This window comes from Panthera onca, chromosome X, assembly GCF_046562875.1.
Source record: "Panthera onca isolate mPanOnc1 chromosome X, mPanOnc1 haplotype 2, whole genome shotgun sequence".
NCBI lineage: Eukaryota > Metazoa > Chordata > Mammalia > Carnivora > Felidae > Panthera > Panthera onca.
The window spans coordinates 45,296,197-45,311,887 of record NC_138357.1 but is presented as its reverse complement, the minus strand read 5'-3'; the positions used below and the strand labels follow the sequence as shown (position 1 = coordinate 45,311,887).

General features: G+C 40.0%; 1 long non-coding RNA gene across 1 annotated transcript; it reads right to left on the bottom strand.

Moving 5' to 3' along the window:
* Positions 1-222: 222 nt before the first annotated feature.
* Positions 223-15,239, bottom strand: LOC145713907 (uncharacterized). The gene is made up of 3 exons (XR_014136717.1): positions 15,077-15,239; positions 14,466-14,629; positions 223-953 (listed from the first exon to the last, which is right to left on the bottom strand). It is a non-coding gene; the product is annotated as an uncharacterized LOC145713907 (long non-coding RNA).
* Positions 15,240-15,691: the final 452 nt, after the last annotated feature.

Here is a 15,691-nt window from a genome sequence, read left to right as displayed (position 1 = left end):
CAAGTATTTCACCAAAAAAGTCCCTAAACATCTAAAATTGCCCAACCTAACTCAAGATAAGACATTCAAAGTGGGGAAAAAAACCTACCTCTTCTCACCAATTAGATAGTCTGTGAGGAAATCAGCATTCCCATGCATCACTAAAGGTAATATAAAATGGTACAAACCCTGTGGATGGAATTTGAGCTCTCTAATAAAATTACATATGTATTTCCTCTTAGAACCACTAATCTCTCTTTTAAGAATCTATCCTAAAGAAATAATACAAAAAATGAAAAGGCATACGTACAAGTTTATTCCTTAAAGAAAAATTCATAACACCAGAAAACTAGAAACAAACAGCTGTCCACCAATAGTGAGTTGTATGAATAAGCTATGGCACATCTACATCCTGGCATACTATGCAGCTAGAAAAGCAATGAGAAAAGAAAAAAGAAAAAGAAAGAAAAGCAATGAGGACTCCCTCTCTGTACTGCTATGGATATATTGTTTGGTGAAAAAGGCAAGGTGCAGAAAAATGTTTAGAGCTGTTTCTGTCCAATACAGTAATCATAGCCACACAGGTCTATCTAAATTTAAATTAGTTACAATAAGTGTAATTAAAAAAATCAGTTCCTTAGTTGCAATAACCACATTTAAACACTGTACACCCACATGCAGCTAGCGGCTACCAAGTTGGATAGCACAGATACAGAATATTTTCATTTCTGCAGAAATTTTTATTGCACAACGCTGGTGTATAATATGGCACCTTTTACAAATGAACAGGGGAGAGGGGCGCCTGGGTGGCTCAGTTGGTTAAGCGTCTGACTTCAGCTCAGATCACGATCTCACGGTCTGTGAGTTCGAGTCCCGCGTCGGGCTCTGTGCTGACAGCTCAGAGCCTGGAGCCTGTTTCGGATTCTGTGTCTCCCTCTCTCTCTGCTCTTCTTCTGCTCATGCTATGTCTCTCTCTGTCTCAAAAATAAATAAACGTTAAAAAATTTAAAAAAAATGAACAGGGGAGAAAACTAATATATGTATATTGCAAATTATATCTTTTAAAACTGGAATGTTAAAACCCAACTGATAAAGAAGATGTGATTTATATATACAATGGAGTATTACTCGACAATCAAAAAGAATGAAATCTTGCCATTTGCAACTACGTGGATGGAACTAGAGGGTATTATGCTAAGCAAAATTAGTCACTAGTCAGAGAAAGACAAATATCATATGACTTCACTCATATGAGGACTTTAAGATACAAAACAGATGAATGTAAGGGAAGGGAAGCAAAAATGATATAAAAACAGGGAGGGGTACAAAACAAAAGAGACTCTTAAATATGGAGAACAAACAGAGAGTTACTGGAGGGGTTGTGGGAGGGGGGATGAGCTAAATGGGTAAGGGGCATTAAGGAATATACTCCTGAAATCATTGTTGCACTATAAGCTAACTTGACGTAAATTAAAAAAAAAAAAAAATCAACTGATAAAAATGATTACCTGTAAGGTGACAGAGGAACCTATAAGCCCAGGATGGAAGGAGATGATGTATATTACCATAAAAATATAATACATATTTACAGGCTCCATGTAGTAAAAAGGACCATCAATAGTGACCAAGCCAGTAGCAATGAGCATCTCTAGTTCCCAGACTTAATCCTCTAAAATATTTTCCCCTAAAAGAACCAGGTTTCCTTGAAGAAATAACTGATTCCAGATGACCCTGGACCAAACAGCTCATATCAGAAAGCATATCATAGACACAAAAGCCAACCCAAAGAGGCTCCCACAGGCCTAAGATAGAACAATTGAACATCAAAAACATTAATGACTAAAGACTGAAACCTCAAGTATATAAACATCTAGAGTTCATGATGACATTCTGAAAGAAAAAGAAACAACACACAAAACAAACTCATTGTTCACCTTTGGAGGATCCAAGGAAAACAACCCATTATTTTAAAAAGTGGACATAGGGGGCGCCCGGGTGGCTCAATCGGTTAAGTGTTGACTCTTGGTTTCTACTCCGGTCATGATTTCACGGTTCGTGAGAATGAGCACTGTGCTGACAGCAAAGAACCTGCCTGGAATTCTCTCTCTTCCTCTCTCTCTGCCCCTCCCCTGCTCGCTCGCTTTCTCTCTCTCAAAATCAATAAATAAACATTTTTAAAAATTTTTAAAAATTAAAAGTGGACACAGCGCAAAAGAAGTAAGCATTCATCCTTACCCTCTGTGTGGACCATACCACAGTGTAACCATGTAGTTGACAAAAGGAGTTTTGTTTTATAGAATCCTAACAAATGCAGAAGAAATTATAGAATTAAAACATCACTTCTTATATCTGTTAAATTAATTTAAATCTAAGCAATTATCTTTAAGCTACAAAAAACCTGAGTTTACAGGTGGATTGAAAATTTAATAAAGGATGGATCAGGCTGACAACACCTGACAGCACATGGGGTAGAAAGGAAAGCTAGAGGAAGGGAAAGCATATGAAACACAGAGGAAAGGGATGAGCAGGTTCTCGCCTGTCCCCACTCAGGTCACTGGAAGCTATGTAGAGATGCTGTGCCTCTTTCGCAGCTCCATCCCACAGCCCCCTCCCTGCACACATCAGTGACACTGAAGTCTTCACATCATGGAAATGTGGGTTCATCCCTGCTTGCTGTTTCATGTCCAAGTATTCTCTCTGGTAGTCATGCTATAATGTTCATGTCAGGGCATCACGTTGACAGAATGAAGGAGGCAAATTAGAATGAGGAACTAATATTTTGAGGTCCTCCTACACACCCCATGCTATAGGTTGTTATTTTCAAGTTATTTTCAGATTTTTTTCTTTAAATCCTTAAAGTGATGATCTGAGATGGACATTATTACTTCCTTTCTACAGATGGGGAGATACTCAGGCTCAAAGAACAAAATCTGTGCTCAAAGAATTCTATGGAGGAAACAAGTGGACACAGAAGCTAACTTGAAGGGGAAAAACTGGCCAATTCTGTGACAATGTGACCAACAAAACAAATAATTATAATGCTAGATGGTAACCCTTTCAGCAAAATAGGAATCTATGAGGCATAATAGTTAAATAAATGGATGAATGAATGAATGAATGAATGAATAAATAAACAAACAAATAAATAAAAGGGGACAATGGGATGCTCTACCCAACATTTGAATGTCAATTAATATATCTAGAAGGAATGACAGAATTATAAAAGCAACACTTAACAACTATCATAGTAATGGGTGATTCAGATAAGAATCATAAATGCATTTTCAGGCTGTACCAAGTCCAACAGGAGTCACAGAGCCACAATGGTAACCATGCTGGCCAAGAAAAGCTCAAAAAAAAAAAAAAAACATACAGCAACCATCCTGACTTGTCTCCTTACATGCTAGCAACTGAGGAGAACTGACATAACTCACAGTAACTCACCACACATATTCCTCATAATACATATTCCTCACAGCTTCAACAATACACACACACACACACACACCACACACACAGTTATACATAATCTCTCCTCCTTTTCTTATCACCCAAGAACCCAGAAATTCATCAAGGTGGATTTATTTGGGGATAAAGAAGGAAAACTCCACAATTCAATTTTAACCACACATATAAGGTTGAACACTACTAATCTATTTCATTTTAGTGACTGATTTTTCTCGAGGTGACCTATAGAATTTTCTCTGGAACATTTTTCTCCCTATGTTTAAGTACTTTGCTAATAACATCTAAAAACTAATATAGAAATCTAGGCAAATGAATATTGTGAGGATAAATTTTATGTGTCAACTTGGCAGGGCCACAATGTCCAAATATTTGATCAAACATTCTGGATGTTTCTGTGAGACTACTTTTGAAGAAGATATACATTTAAACGGGTCATCTTTTAGTCAAGCAGTCTGCCATAAGGTGAGTGGTCCTCATCCAATCACTTGAAGGCCTGAACAGCCTAAAGGGCTGATTTCCCCTGAGCCAGAAGGGATTCTGCCAGGAGACTGCCTTTGGAATTCATCCTCAACATCAGCACCTTGTGGTTCTCTAGCAGACAGCCTTCAGACTCCAACTGTAACTCACTCCTCAGTCTCCAGCCTGCCAGCCTTCCTTATCAGATTTTGGACCTGCCAACCCTCCACAATCTCATGAGTCAGTTACTTAAAATAAATCTCTATCTATATATAAACATGCTATCATTCTGTTCTTCTGGAGAAGTATGACTAATACAGGTGTTAAGCATCAAGTATCTTTTCTGACTTAGAGTAACTTGTGCTTTCAACCAAAAAGATTCCTGGCAATAATTGGCTACTGACAGTGCAGTGAAAATGTAATACCTGGGAAATGTAATAAAAATACTACCATTGAGGGAATCTACTGAACGGAAGAATATATTTGTGAATAATATATCTGGTAAAGGGTTAATATCCAAAATATATAAAGAACATATACAATTCAACAGCAAAAAAAAAAAACAAAAAAAAAACCCACAAATAATTTGATTTAAAAAATGGGCAGAGGACCTGAAAAGACATTTTTCCAAAGAAGGCATTGAGATGGCCAACAGACACATGAAAAGATACTCAACATCATTAATCATCAGGAAAATGCAAATCAAAACCACAATGTGATATCACCTCACATCCATCAGAATGCCTAATATTAAAAAGACAAGAAATAACAAGTGCTGTCAAGGATATGAAGAAAAGGGAACCTTTGTTAACTATTGGTGGGAACGTAAATTGGTACAGCAACTGTGGAAAAAAGTATGGACATTCTTCAAAAAATTAAAAATGGAACTGCCATACAACTCAGTAATTTCACTACTGGATATTTACACCCCCCAAAAGAAAACACTAGTTTAAAGAGATGTAAATAACCCTACATTTACTGCAGCATTATTTACAACAGTCAAGATATGAAAGCAACCTAAGTGTCCATGATAGGTGAATGGATAAAGAAATGTGGTATACACTCACACGCACACACACCCACACACACACACAGTAATATTACTCAACTACAAAAAAGAATAAGATCTTGCTATTTGTCACAACATGGATGGACCTACAGAGTATTAAGCTAAGTGAAATAAGTCAGAGAAATACAAATACGATATGATTTCACTTATATGTGGAATATGAAAAATAAAACAAATGAACAAACAAAAAAAGCAGAAACAGACTCATAAATACACAGAAAAAAATGGTGGTTGCCAGAGGGGAGAAGGATGAGGGGATAGGCAAAACTGGGCAAAAAAAATACTGCTGCTGACAGCAGCATCAGAAAGTATGAACTACACAGAGGTAATCTATGTAAAATAATTATGTCCACTGATGTGCAAGGACTATACTCTAAACAGTGCAAAACATTGCTGAGACAAATTAGACAAGGCCTAAATAAAGGAGGGACATATCATCTTCAAGGGTCAGAAGACTAAGTATCATGAGGCACCTTGGGTGGCTCAGTCAGTTAAGCATCTGACTCTTGATTTCAGCTCAGGTCATTTGTGAGATTGAGCACCACTTCAGGCTCTGCGTTGACAGCACAGAGTCTGCTTGGGATTCTCTCTCTCCCTCTCTCTCTCTGCCCCTACCCTGTCTCTCAAAATAAATAAATAAACCTTTATAAAAAACCTTCAATATCATTAAGATGTCTGTTCACCCCACGGTGATCATAGATGAAATGCAATTCCAAAAAATCCTAGCATACATTTTTTTTGAGAAGAAATTAACAGGCTTTTTCTAAAAGTCATGTGGAAATACAAAGGGCCTAGACTATGAAAACAACTTTGAAAAAGAAGAAGACAGTTGGAAAATAAGCATCACCTTATTTTAAGACTCATTATAAATCTACAGTAATCAATACAATGTGCTATTGGGACAAATGTAGAAATGTATATCAAAGGAACAAAATGAAGAGTCTACAAATACCCACACATATATAGATAACTGGTTTTTGACAAACCTACAAAGTCAATTCAGTGAAGAAAGGATAGCCTTCTCAACTAATACTTCCAAGACAAGTGTGTATCCATATACACAAACATAAACTGTGATCCATATATTGTACCATATGCAAAAGTCAACTCAAAATGAATCACTAACAAAAGTATAAGGGCTAAAACTATAAAAATTCTAGAAGAAAACACAAGAAAAAAATCTTGTGGCCTTAAGTGAGGTGAAAATTTCCTAGATATGACACCAAAAGCAATATAAAAACCAAAAATGAACAAATTAAAACTTATATGTCCTCAAAATAAAAAACTTCTGTTCTTTCAAAGACACTGCTGAAAGAATTAAAAGGCAAGCTTCTGACTGCAAAAAAAAAAATTTGCAAATCTTATGTCTGATAAAGAACTTGTATCCAGAATAAAAAACCTTGCAAAGTCAATACAAAGAAAACCAACACCAAATAAATAAGTGGGCAAAAGATTTGAAAAGATGCTCCACCAAAGAAGGAATGCAAATGTCAAGTAAGCAAATGAAAAGATGATGAACATCATTAGTCATTAGGAAAATGTAATCCCACTATATGCCTCTGAGAATGGCTAAAATAAAAACACTGACCATACCAAGTCCTGACAGAGTTGTGGAGGATGGAACTCTTATACGCTACTGGTGACAATGAAACATTGTACAACCGTGTTGGAAAACAGTTTAACACTTTCTTAGAAAGTTAATTTTACAAATCTTCTTATTGTTTTTTTTAATGTTTATTTCTTTCTTTTGAGAGAGAGCACAGGGAAGGGGCAGAGAGAGAGAGGGAGACAAAACCCGAAGCAGGTTCTGGGCTCTGAGCTGTCAGCACAGAGCCTGACATGGGGCTCGAACTCTCAAACTGAGAGATCATGACCTGAGCTGAAGTCAGATGCTTAACCGACTGACCCACCCAGGCGTTCCTACAAATCCTCTTAATAAATACACTTCAGCATAAGAGAGAGAAAGCATATGTCCAAGCAAAGACATATCTAAATGTTCACAGCAGCTTCATTTATAAGATTGAAAACAACCCAAACACCTATTACCAAGTGAACAGAAAGAACAAATTGTGGTATATCCATAAAATGGAATATTAGGCAATAAAAGGAAGGAAATATTAACGCATGTAACAAATGGATAAATCTACAAATAATTAGGTTGAAGGAAAGAAGATTGGCAAAACAGAATACACATTGTATGGTTCCATTCACATAAAATTATAGGAAATGACCCTAATCCATAGTGACAGAATATCAGTGGTTGCCTGAGAATGGGGTAAGAGTGACAAGGAAGAGAAAGACTGGAGGGAGGTAGATGGGAGCACAAAGGGATATGAAGAAGTTTTTTGAGGTGGTTATTTTCATTATCTTGACTGCAGTATTGGATTCACAAGTGCATACATATCAAAAATTATTAAAGCAAAAACTTTAAATGTGTATAGTATATTGACATTAATCATACCTGAATAAAATATTTGTATTTATATATTCATAATTCTGTGATGCAATTAATTAAATGAAAGATTCCCACGATTATGTTCTTATAGTATTAACAGATCCACCCTATACATCTTGTGAAATTGATCCATGGTACATAGAACAAAAACAGAAATAATCATTTCCAATGAAATATATCCAGATATTTAGGGAAAGCTAATGTCCATTTCCTTCCAAAGTACAGAAAAACTATTAAGAAAATAGTCATAATGATATCAATGAGTAACTGGTTATTTTAGGGAACATGGTGTGGTTGAGTATCATTATAATAGGGCAAACTCTAGGGTAACAAATGATTTTTTTTTTTTTTTTACAGATTCTTTTTTTTTTTTTAATTTTTATTTTTTATTTTTATTTATTTTTTTTTATTTTTTAATATATGAAATTTACTGTCAAATTGGTTTCCATACAACACCCAGTGCTCATCCCAAAAGGTGCCCTCCTCAATACCCATCACCCACCCTGCCCTCCCTCCCACCCCCCATCAACCCTCAGTTTGTTCTCAGTTTTTAACAGTCTCTTATGCTTTGGCTCTCTCCCACTCTAACCTCTTTTTTTTTTTTTTCCTTCCCCCCCCCCCATGGGTTTCTGTTATGTTTCTCAGGATCCACATAAGAGTGAAACCATATGGTATCTGTCTTTCTCTGTATGGCTTATTTCACTTAGCATCACACTCTCCAGTTCCATCCATGTTGCTACAAAAGGCCATATTTCATTTTTTCTCATTGCCACGTAGTATTCCATTGTGTATATAAACCACAATTTCTTTATCCATTCATCAGTTGATGGACATTTAGGCTCTTTCCATAATTTGGCTATTGTTGAGAGTGCCGCTATAAACATTGGGGTACAGGTGCCCCTATGCATCAGTACTCCTGTATCCCTTGGGTAAATTCCTAGCAGTGCTATTGCTGGGTCATAGGGTAGGTCTATTTTTAATTTTCTGAGGAACCTCCACACTGCTTTCCAGAGCGGCTGCACCAATTTGCATTCCCACCAACAGTGCAAGAGGGTTCCTGTTTCTCCACATCCTCTCCAGCATCTATAGTCTCCTGATTTCTTCATTTTGGCCACTCTGACTGGCGTGAGGTGGTATCTGAGTGTGGTTTTGATTTGTATTTCCCTGATAAGGAGCGACGTTGAACATCTTTTCATGTGCCTGTTGGCCATCCGGATGTCTTCTTTAGAGAAGTGTCTATTCATGTTTTCTGCCCATTTCTTCACTGGGTTATTTGTTTTTCGGGTGTGGAGTTTGATGAGCTCTTTATAGATTTTGGATACTAGCCCTTTGTCCGATGTGTCATTTGCAAATATCTTTTCCCATTCCGTTGGTTGCCTTTTAGTTTTGTTGGTTGTTTCCTTTGCCGTGCAGAAGCTTTTTATCTTCATAAGGTCCCAGTAATTCACTTTTGCTTTTAATTCCCTTGCCTTTGGGGATGTGCCGAGTAAGAGATTGCTACGGCTGAGGTCAGAGAGGTCTTTTCCTGCTTTCTCCTCTAAGGTTTTGATGGTTTCCTGTCTCACATTCAGGTCCTTTATCCATTTTGAGTTTATTTTTGTGAATGGTGTGAGAAAGTGGTCTAGTTTCAACCTTCTGCATGTTGCTGTCCAGTTCTCCCAGCACCATTTGTTAAAGAGACTGTCTTTTTTCCATTGGATGTTCTTTCCTGCTTTGTCAAAGATGAGTTGGCCATACGTTTGTGGGTCTAGTTCTGGGGTTTCTATTCTATTCCATTGGTCTATGTGTCTGTTTTTATGCCAATACCATGCTGTCTTGATGATGACAGCTTTGTAGTAGAGGCTAAAGTCTGGGATTGTGATGCCTCCTGCTTTGGTCTTCTTCTTCAAAATTACTTTGGCTATTCGGGGCCTTTTGTGGTTCCATATGAATTTTAGGATGGCTTGTTCTAGTTTCGAGAAGAATGCTGGTGCAATTTTGATTGGGATTGCATTGAATGTGTAGATAGCTTTGGGTAGTATTGACATTTTGACAATATTTATTCTTCCAATCCATGAGCAGGGAATGTCTTTCCATTTCTTTATATCTTCTTCAATTACCTGCATAAGCTTTCTATAGTTTTCAGCATACAGATCTTTTACAGCTTTGGTTAGATTTATTCCTAGGTATTTTATGCTTCTTGGTGCAATTGTGAATGGGATCAGTTTCTTCATTTGTCTTTCTGTTGCTTCATTGTTAGTGTATAAGAATGCAACTGATTTCTGCACGTTGATTTTGTATCCTGCAACTTTGCTGAATTCATGGATCAGTTCTAGCAGACTTTTGGTGGAGTCTATCGGATTTTCCATGTATAATATCATGTCATCTGCAAAAAGCGAAAGCTTGACTTCATCTTTGCCAATTTTGATGCCTTTGATTTCCTTTTGTTGTCTGATTGCTGATGCTAGAACTTCCAGCACTATATTAAACAGCAGCGGTGAGAGTGGGCATCCCTGTCGTGTTCCTGATCTCAGGGAAAAAGCTCTCAGTTTTTCCCCGTTGAGGATGATGTTAGCTGTGGGCTTTTCATAAATGGCCTTTATGATCTTTAAGTATGTTCCTTCTATCCCGACTTTCTCAAGGGTTTTTATTAAGAAAGGGTGCTGGATCTTGTCAAAGGCCTTTTCTGCATCGATTGACAGGATCATATGGTTCTTCTCTTTTTTTTTGTTAATGTGATGTATCACGTTGATCGATTTGCGAATGTTGAACCAGCCCTGCATCCCAGGAATGAATCCCACTTGATCATGGTGAATAATTCTTTTTATATGCTGTTGAATTCGATTTGCTAGTATCTTATTAAGAATTTTTGCATCCATATTCATCAGGGATATTGGCCTGTAGTTCTCTTTTTTTACTGGGTCTCTGTCTGGTTTAGGAATCAAAGTAATACTGGCTTCCTAGAATGAGTCTGGAAGTTTTCCTTCCCTTTCTATTTCTTGGAATAGCTTGAGAAGGATAGGTATTATCTCTGCTTTAAATGTCTGGTAGAACTCCCCTGGGAAGCCATCTGGTCCTGGACTCTTATTTGTTGGGAGATTTTTGATAACCGATTCCATTTCTTCGCTGGTTATGGGTCTGTTCAAGCTTTCTATTTCCTCCTGATTGAGTTTTGGAAGAGTGTGGGTGTTTAGAAATTTGTCCATTTCTTCCAGGTTGTCCAATTTGCTGGCATATAATTTTTCATAGTATTCCCTGATAATTGTTTGTATCTCTGAGGGATTGGTTGTAATCATTCCATTTTCACTCATGATTTTATCTATTTGGGTCATCTCCCTTTTCTTTTTGAGAAGCCTGGCTAGAGGTTTGTCAATTTTGTTTATTTTTTCAAAAAACCAACTCTTGGTTTCGTTGATCTGCTCTACAGTTTTTTTAGATTCTATATTGTTTATTTCTGCTCTGATCTTTATGATTTCTCTTCTTCTGCTGGGTTTAGGCTACCTTTGCTGTTCTGCTTCTATTTCCTTTAGGTGTGCTGTTAGATTTTGTATTTGGGATTTTTCTTGTTTCTTGAGATAGGCCTGGATTGCAATGTATTTTCCTCTCAGGACTGCCTTTGCTGCATCCCAGAGCGTTTGGATTGTTGTATTTTCATTTTCGTTTGTTTCCATATATGTTTTAATTTCTTCTCTAATTGCCTGGTTGACCCACTCATTCGTTAGTAGGGTGTTCTTTAACCTCCATGCTTTTGGAGGTTTTCCAGACTTTTTCCTGTGGTTGATTTCAAGCTTCATAGCATTGTGGTCTGAAAGTATGCATGGTATAATTTCAATTCTTGTAAACTTATGAAGGGCTGTTTTGTGACCCAGTATATGATCTATCTTGGAGAATGTTCCATGTGCACTCGAGAAGAAAGTATATTCTGTTGCTTTGGGATGCAGAGTTCTAAATATATCTGTCAAGTCCATCTGATCCAATGTATCATTCAGGGCCCTTGTTTCTTTATTGACTGTGTGTCTAGATGATCTATCCATTTCTGTAAGTGGGGTGTTAAAGTCCCCTGCAATGACCACATTCTTATCAATAAGGTTGCTTATGTTTATGAGTAATTGTTTTATATATCTGGGGGCTCGGGTATTTGGCGCATAGACATTTATAATAGTTAGCTCTTCCTGGTGGATAGACCCTGTGATTATTATATAATGCCCTTCTTCATCTCTTGTTACAGCCTTTAATTTAAAGTCTAGTTTGTCTGATATAAGTATGGCTACTCCAGCTTTCTTTTGGCTTCCAGGAGCATGATAAATAGTTCTCCATCCCCTCACTCTCAATCTAAAGGTGTCCTCAGATCTAAAATGAGTCTCTTGTAGACAGCAAATAGATGGGTCTTGTTTTTTTATCCATTCTGATACCCTATGTCTTTTAGTTGGCGCATTTAATCCATTTACATTCAGTGTTATTATAGAAAGATATGGGTTTAGAGTCATTGTGATGTCTGTATGTTTTATGCTGGTAGTGATGTCTCTGGTACTTTGTCTCACAGGATCCCCCTTAGGATCTCTTGTAGGGCTGGTTTCGTGGTGACAAATTCCTTCAGTTTTTGTTTGTTTGGGAAGACCTTTATCTCTCCTTCTATTCTAAATGACAGACTTGCTGGATAAAGGATTCTCGGCTGCATATTTTTTCTGTTTAGCACACTGAAGATCTCGTGCCAAGCCTTTCTGGCCTGCCAAGTTTCAAAGGAGAGATCAGTCACGAGTCTTATAGGTCTCCCTTTATATGTGAGGGCACGTTTATCCCTTGCTGCTTTCAGAATTTTCTCTTTATCCTTGTATTTTGCCAGTTTCACTATGATATGTCGTGCAGAAGATCGATTCAAGTTACGTCTGAAGGGAGTTCTCTGTGCCTCTTGGATTTCAATGCCTTTTTCCTTCCCCAGTTCAGGGAAGTTCTCAGCTATAATTTGTTCAAGTACCCCTTCAGCACCCTTCCCTCTCTCTTCCTCCTCTGGGATACCAATTATGCGTATATTATTTTTTTTTAGTGTATCACTTAGTTCTCTAATTTTCCCCTCATACTCCTGGATTTTTTTATCCCTCTTTCTTTCAGCTTCCTCTTTCTCCATAACTTTATCTTCTAGTTCACCTATTCTCTCCTCTGCCTCTTCAAGCCGAGCCATCGTGGATTCCATTTTGTTTTGCAATTCGTTTAAAGCGTTTTTCAACTCCTCGTGACTGTTCCTTAGTCCCTCGATCTTTGTGGCAAGAGATTCTCTGCTGTCCTGTATACTGTTTTCAAGCCCAGCGATTAATTTTATGACTATTATTCTAAATTCACTTTCTGTTATATTATTTAAATCCTTTTTGATCAGTTCATTAGCTGTTGTTATTTCCTGGAGATTCTTCTGAGGGGAATTCTTCCGTTTGGTCATTTTGGAGAGTCCCTGGCGTGGTGAGGACCTGCAGTGCACTTCCCCTGTGCTGTGGTGTATAACTGGAGGTAGTGGGCGGGGCCGCAGTCCGACCCGATGTCTGCCCCCAGCCCACTGCTGGGGCCACAGTCAGACTGGTGTGTGCCTTCTCTTCCCCTCTCCTAGGGGCGGGATTCACTGTGGGGTGGCGTGTCCCGTCTGGGCTACTTGCACACTGCCAGGCTTGTGTTGCTGGGGATCTGGCGTATTAGCTGGGGTGGGTAGGCAAGGTGCACGGGGGCTGGAGGGGCAGGCTTAGCTCGCTTCTCCTTAGGTGATCCACTTCAGGAGGAGCCCTGTGGCAGCGGGAGGGAGTCAGATCCGCTGCCGGAGGTTTGGCTCCGCAGAAGCACAGAGTTGGGTGTTTGCGCGGAGCGAGCAAGTTCCCTGGCAGGAACTGGTTCCCTTTGGGATTTTGGCTGGGGGATGGGCGGGGGAGATGGCGCTGGCGAGCGCCTTTGTTCCCCGCCAAGCTGAGCTCTGCCGTCCGGGGGCTCAGCAGCTCTCCCTCCCTTTGTCCTCCAGCCTTCCCGCTTTCCGAGCAGAGCTGTTAACTTATGACCTCCCAGACGCTAAGTCGCGCTTGCTGTCGGAACACAGTCTGTCCGGCCCCTCCGCTTTTGCCAGCCAGACTCGGGGGCTCTGCTTGGCCGGCGAGCCGCCCCTCCGCCCCGGCTCCCTCCCGCCAGTCCGTGGAGCGCGCACCGCCTCGCCGCCCTTCCTACCCTCTTCCGTGGGCCTCTAGTCTGCGCTTGACTCCGGAGACTGACAAATGATTTTTAAATTATTAAGTTCTAGGGGCACCTGGCTGGCTCAGTTGGTGGAGCATGTGACTTGATCTCGAGTTCATGAGTTAGAGCCCCACACTGGGTGTGAAATCAATTTAAAAAGCAAAACAAAACAAAATGAAATAATAAAATAAATAGTACATTCTAGTTACTGACATTTTAAACTAATACTTGGAAAATTTCTGGCTCTTTAAAAAAATGTCATGGAGGCAAACCATAAGAGACTCTTGAACACTGAGAAGAAACTGAGGGTTGATTGGGGGTAGGGTAGAGGGGAAAGTGGGTAATGGGCATTGAAGAAAGCACCTGTTGGGATGAGCACTTGGTGTTGTATGGAAACCAATTTGACAATAAATTATATTTAATATAAAATAAAATTAAATAGAAATTAATTTAATTTAATTTAAATTTTAAAAATGTCATTATATAATGGAAGAAAACTCTGATCACCAGGGGGAAGTCTATATTACAATATCAAATTGCTATGAGGATCTAACAACTGCATATTTCCACACCCATCTATGAGGTACACGAGAATTGCCTATTATTATTTATATGGTGAGAAAATTTTAAGTATATTTATTGTAAATGCATGGTAAAGACAAACTTCCTTCACCAACTAGACAATTATTTTTCAGCAAAAAAGGGTTTCTCTAAGATGGACCTCAAGGGCTACTTCAAATCATATAGCTGCTGAAGGAATGAAATTCCACCTGCTAAACTCTTCTCCCATTAGACCACTTTGTGAATCTCACAAGAGCTATTCCACATCATACTTTTTGCTCAGAACTATTAACTCACTTGAGCCAGGCATCAATTTCCACCAGGGGTGTGAAGTGTTGGGGTCTCCTGAGAACTGCTGACCTTGAACCTGGAGTAGAAGCTTCAGCAGCCATCAGGACACACATCCTCAGAACCTGCCCTCTTCACGCACCTGATATGAGCTGGGCCACCGGCATGAAGAGCTGCACAGGGAGAAACAGATCCAGCAATCACTATGATTGGGCTCAGCACCATGCCAGACACTGGGTTAGTGGCAATTACACTGATACAACTGGGTCGTGATTGTAACAACCACATGTTTTAATGGGCTTCTCACGGAGCCTTTTTTTCTTCCTTTCTCATTTATCCTCCAAAAACAAAGTTGAAAGGAAGAAATGGCCTGAATTCATACAGACATTCATGAGCACACAGTAACCACAGGGCTATGAGCTCACTCATTTGTATCACTGGCTGTTTTCAGCAATCCTGTGGGTGAAGCATTCTCATCCCCATTTTATAGAGGGCTCGGGCTGAGTCCTTATCTGTCTTAACTCCCGCGCCTCTGTCTTTAAAGGAAAGCATCTCCGGGACACCCCTGGGGCAGGACCCACACTAACTGCACCCGGATGAGAGATTCCCAATGGTTTTACCTACGAGACAGCGGCCGTGCCGACTCCCAAGGCAAGAACGAAGCAACTTGGATCTGAATCCTTTTGTCTCCTTCCACCCCAGGGCGGTTCATCCCCGACCGCGGGGACCCACACCCTAAACAACGCCCCCAAACACCTGAAGGTGGGCCCTTGCTCTGCTATGGAGGGCACTTCTGTCTCTATTAAAAAGTCGTCGAGTATTGTGAAGATGGCGGCGTAGGAGGACGCGGGGCTCACAGCGCGTCCGGCCGATCACTTAGATTCCACCTACACCTGCCTAAAGAACCCAGAAAACCGCCAGAGGATTAGCAGAAGGGAGTCTCAGGAGTCAAGCGCAGACTAGAGGCCCACGGAAGAGGGTAGGAAGGGCGGCGAGGCGGTGCGCGCTCCACGGACTGGCGGGAGGGAGCCGGGGCGGAGGGGCGGCTCGCCGGCCAAGCAGAGCCACCGAGTCTGGCTGGCAAAAGCGGAGGGGCCGGACGGACTGTGTTCCGACAGCAAGCGCGACTTAGCGTCTGGGAGGTCATAAGTTAACAGCTCTGCTCGGAAAGCGGGAAGGCTGGAGGACAAAGGGAGGGAGAGCTGCTGAGCCCCCGGACGGCAGAGCTCAGCTTG